Genomic DNA, 5,750 nt, shown 5'->3' with positions numbered 1-5,750 from the left:
GGCTCACGTGTGCGGCCCGCCCACCGCGCCGATTGTTAGCGGCCGGGCCAAGACGCGGCGGCGATTCGCATTGTTCGAGGGGAGGGGCGGGTCTTACGATGAGACTCCCACAATACAATGACAATGATAATGTGGTTACGCAACGGACAACGGTACACCTGCGCCAGAGACGACACACAATGCGAAAATGACCGAAATCTAGGGACCAACACCTTCAACAATAGTAACGACACCACCTTAAGGATTAGGAATCACAAAAAAAAGATCAACATATACCTAATAAAGATTTTCGAGATGTTTACACATTCTTCTAATACCTATAATCATTTTTTTAACCAACCTAAAAAGTTTACCATTAAATAACAATCTATGTAACGACTTAATACTACATAAATAATACAGGCAGACTGATTCAAACCTATAGCATTAGCCCTGCCCATTGCACTTTCTTAGCTACCAAACTAGTAATAAATTAAGATTGCAGGGGAAGGTTGTAAATGTTCGACCACCTTTAATACCTTGAATCAAGTGTGAAATTTTAAGACTTTGAGATAAAACTAGACATGGTTTAATACATGTAAAAGGAAACATATTTAAATTAATTGAACAGAAAGCTCCTCAAAATATTTTTTGAAACCTTATCTAGCTGGTTTAAAATAGAGTTGTTTCTTTTGGTGTCTCACAACAACCATTGAGTTTCATAAATATAATAACCTTTTAAATATGTCTTAAAAACCTAAAATGTTTGTGGATTTCTAATTCCAAAAACGAAATGCTTATAATTAACTGTACCTAATTATAACAATGTATTACGTAATTTTAATAACAATTACAAAAATTTTAAGAGCATATCACCTATTCAACGAAGATCCTATGATAGTTTCACAATTTTTTGTTTGTTTTTCAGGTGTCATGCTTTTTTAATGTTTTTAGTTTCGTTTTATTGATACCTTTTCAAAGTTTTTCTTTTCTGATTTAATAATTGCGATTGTCTATTTTTATCAATATTTTATCACAAAATAGAAAAACAAATTTAATTTAATTTAAAATAACATGCATTTCAAGTTTCAGTCATTTTTAGATTGGTGGTTCAGTTTGGTCCACTCTCCTCTATACTTTCCATAGTCGTATCTCAGCTCAGTGTAGTTTTGTTGTGATACAAAGTCAAAATCGCGTAAAAATCTCTCGAAACATCTCGGAGATATCAATTACGCCAAGATAAAGGCGCGACGAAAAATGCATTTATAATTTTTCTTCTCGCATGGATTAGCGCGGCAGTGAGCAAACGTCGGAGCGAATCTTTGTGAATGTGCTCGGGCAAAGGAATAGGAGCTTTCTCGCTCGAAAGCTCGTTCAACTGGAGTTTCAGTTTTTGTGTTTGCAGCCATGTAAAAGGACATCGCCTGAAAGCTTCGCGAGTGTATTAATAACGCTGTTCAAATGGACTTTTATCTTGTTAAAAATTCGAATGTTTATGTCACAATAACCTTTTACAAAGCAGAGAGAGCAAACGATGGTAAATACTTTCTAATTAGGAACACAGGGGAGCAACGTTTATTTGTACGATGATTATTATTTTTTTATGAAAAACGATTCAGCGCAAAGCAGAAAAGCGGAGCTTTTCAACGAATTTTTTTGTTCACCAAAGGTAGAAATTCATGAAATTAAGTCAATTTTTTACACGTTATGACCTATAAATATTTAATTAATGACAGTAATAAATTATCAGCCTTTTTCAATCATACATTAGTTTAATCTTCGCGTTCACTTTTACATGATCATGTAAAAGGAGACATCTTAATTAAATCAAATTTGAAATAAATTATAGTGTCAATAATTAATAATTAGAAATTCCGTTCGACGAACTATAATTATAGCTTGTTAGAAAAAATTGGTGGAGACGCCGATGCACTTTATGGCTCATGTCTGGCTAAAAGAGGTATCCTATTACGTAGTCGCCATAAATTTAATTCCGGTTCTTAATTAATTACACGGAATTAACATAAGTAGGTAAATCGACTAATTTAGTTCCTTAAACGTCTACGATGATGGTAATTTGTAGTCGGCATCGTTAACGCCGGTTTTAATTGTTAAACTCGAAAAAACTCCTTTAAACCGAGTTTATCGCTCGGATTAAAGTTGATTAGAGTTTCTGAATATCATTTAAACGTTTGACGTTTATATAGATACACTAGTATTTAGTCTTCATCTACACTAGTCAGAGAAGCCCATTTAATAAAGGTTCAATTACCTACTAGGAGTATTATTTTAGTTTTAATTTCCGTGCACAGTAACCCAGCTAAGGCTTTATTCTCCTACACCCAACATATTTTTTTATAAATCAAATAACTTTAAACGCAAAACAATTACATCAATTAAATACACAAAAAATAAAACGTACAAGTTCTAAATCAAAAAAGACACTCATCTACAGTATGTCCCCAGATTGAGTTTACAGAGAGAAAAAAAAATTAACTTTGATTTTACGCCAAAACTGCAAAAAAAAACATTTTTTGCTTTACCTGAAACGAGCAAATATTTAATTAAAACTTCATTATTCTAACTCACTTGAAAGGAAAGTTTATTTTTCCTTTGATTTTAGACTTATTTGACTAATTTCGAAAATGATGTCACTTTGGCAAATGAGTTTACGCAAGTTAAATAACAAAAGTGCGAAAAACATAATATTAATAAATATCAGCTCAAAGAAACAGCTTTAAGATAAAAACCAAAGTCATTTTTAACAACAACTATCATTATTTAATTAATAAATTATTTATCAAAGTGACATATGTATAATTGTCAAATAAATAAAACCGCCAATGTGATGGCACTTAAAAAGCAGAGAAAAATTATTCTAAGTCGAAAATCAAGAGAAAAGTTAACTGTCCTTTTCACTGAATCAGAATAATGAAGTTTTAAGTACGCAGATTTGCTCGTTTCAGGTGAAGCAAAAAATGTTTTTCCTTTGCACTTTTGACGTAAAATCAAAGATATATTTTTTTTCCTCTTGTATACTCAATCCGAGGCACTGTACCTATAAGTGATTTTCTTTATTTTAACACGTAGCAATAATTTATATTAAAACTGAGCTTTATATGAAACTTTTCTTGTTCATTTCTAAAATCTGTATATAGTTCTCTAAAGCCACAACTACAAATATCTGCGTCTTTCGTTTGTTAGTAACATAGGGGTACACCCTGTATTTAAATTATAATGTAAAACTAAAAAAATTAACAACAGAAGCTGAATGCCTATGTTTGAATATTTTCTCTTCGTACTTCTATATTTAGGTAGGTATAGACGATTAATTGAAAATGTATATAAATAGAAAAAAAAGGCACTTAGATTAGATGACTTTCAAGTTCTCGAGCGTAACTACTTTTTCTTAAAAAACAATAACTCTCGGTGTAATGGCGTCATCATCGTGAGCAAAGGGTTGCCGGTTAACCACATTATCCTTGTAAGCCCTTCGGTGTAACAAACCCGGAATAATTCCTTGCTTCTCGTCCGCCTCGTGTATATTTTATGAACATCAGGCAACTTATAATGAGGTTCTGTTTGAAGCCGTTTGAGTGGGAACAAATGACGCGCCGAAGATGGGACCCGGGAAATGGCTTACTAACTTGTTGGCTCCTCGGAGACGAGGACGGATGAGCACGGAACGGTAACCCAATTATATGGCGGTGCATTAAATCTCATGAAATTCACATGAAGGGTTGCGTCACGACTAAAACGTGTTCACGGATTACCGGCAACGAATTGCTTCTTGAGGTAAAGTTTAACGACGGACCGGCCTTAACTCGATCACTGAGCACAGGATGGGCATCGATGATTGCCGCGATTTTTTACACTGAGAGAATGACGGATTTTAAAAGGAAGGGTGATATTTTCATGCTCCAAAGAGGGTTAAGACAGTTGTACTGCAAATACAATTAAACTAGTTTTGGATTTTTCTGAATGTAAAGATGGATCTTTTGTGAGAAAAAAGCTCGATAAATCTCCCCGAATTTAGGCTCATTTTGGCCCACCTGTAGCCGCCGTCCGTCCCGCGTCGATAAATCCTTAGTTAATTATTTGTAAACCGATGTTGTACGTTCCCTTTGATGTCTCCTAACTGTTTTACGATCCCGTCATGCCCCCTCTAAATCTCGTCGTAACGCGATTCGGACCAATTATTCAAACGAAATTTATGCGCTTTCATAAACCCATCTCGGATCGATATGATGAGCAGATTTCAATTCGACATCGGCAATATTTCATTTATGACGACGCTCACTTTTTCCTCCCGGATCAATTCCGGGCTTGGGCTCGTTAGCGCACGGGACCTTGCACTTTTTCCACTGATAACATGGAAGTGATTATCGGCAGATGGGCGCTGCTATCTCGAGGTGTCACGACGCGTGATTAACGACCAGAGGCATTAGCCATTGACATTGTGATTCGCCAAGTCAACTCGATTATGCAACACATGTGAAGAAGATATTCAACGGCATATACACGGGATGATAACGAAGAGTGCGCCAGAAATAAACCACTTCCTGCAGGCGCAATGCCAACACTGACAATGGAAATCCCCACGTGTGGCTTAAAATAAGCACAACAATGAAAACAGTGACAACACGGAGATGAGCTCGACCGGATTTGCAACCGTTTTGCTCAAAACAAACCAAAATATCATTTTTACTTCCATATAAACAACAACCAAACAAAGATGATAATTGCTAGGTATACAGAGAAAACTTTCAAGTAAGATAAGGTACCAGGAACACAGAAAAAATGTTTAAAAAAATCTTTCTATCAAATAATTGACATTTATTTTTTGACATTTGACTATGTGTCTATTTAATGATACTGATGATCTTGTATTTGTTTATTTTTACAATTATTTAGTAAAGGTACAAAAATTTTGCCATAAAAGCCACAAATAACATTGAACAAAGTTACAATTTAGGATACAGCTTCCTTGAGAGGAAGCTCTTGAGAGGAAGAGGAAACTCTTCTAATAGCCTGTAGCAAAAAAAAGCTTTGAAAATTATTTTTCCAACAGAAATAAATAGAGTCAAAATGTACAATTTAAACTCTCATAACTTCGAAATTTTTATAGATACAATTTTTTTAACATTTTTTCCATGTTCCTGGTATCTTACCTGTCATTTATCTCTGGGGCGCGAGTTCTTGCGCAGCCTGTATGTAGTGGAATTACTCAAATTTAAGTTAAAACATACATTCATACATTGAAACAGATTAAAAACTAGTTTAGGAATGATTACCTATGGTTACAACCTAAAATTACTGAAAATATTTACGTTTGTACAGGGTGCTGCATTTTGGATGTCCAAATAGAGAATCTCCGAAACTAAGAGGTTTAGTCAAAATCAAGTAACACATTCTGGGACTAATTTTTTGAGAAAATAACACTAGTTAAAATTAAATCCTGCTATCGTTTTTTGTTTTTGACTTACAGAGGCAAAAGTTGACATTCTAGCGAAATTTAAAAAAATTCATATCTTCGTTATTAAGATATTATAGAAGATACGGATTTGAAATAAAAACATTATAGAGGCACTTTTTTACGAAGAATTTAATAATGTAGTTAACAATTTTTTCAGTTATTTGTTTAGTCGTAATAAGACAAACTTTTATTATAGGTGGCTATGGCAGTTCTGAAAAGCTTATTATATTCTGATCTAAAAAATATATATTTATAACAGAATATTTTTTTATAATTATACCTAAAAATCAAATAC

At 33.9% G+C, this 5,750-nt stretch overlaps 1 protein-coding gene across 2 annotated transcripts in view; it reads right to left on the bottom strand.

Annotated features, from left to right (window-relative positions):
• Window positions 1-5,750, bottom strand: part of LOC123005425 (transcription factor SOX-13) — a 77,528-nt gene that overhangs the window by 38,448 nt on the left and 33,330 nt on the right. The window lies entirely within an intron of this gene.

Source organism: Tribolium madens, unplaced genomic scaffold (assembly GCF_015345945.1).
Source record: "Tribolium madens isolate multiple individuals breed KSU strain unplaced genomic scaffold, Tmad_KSU_1.1 Scaffold_20;HRSCAF=117;Tcas5.2_LG4, whole genome shotgun sequence".
In the NCBI taxonomy this organism is placed as follows: Eukaryota; Metazoa; Arthropoda; class Insecta; order Coleoptera; family Tenebrionidae; genus Tribolium; species Tribolium madens.
This window is presented reverse-complemented; position numbering and strand designations above follow the sequence as displayed.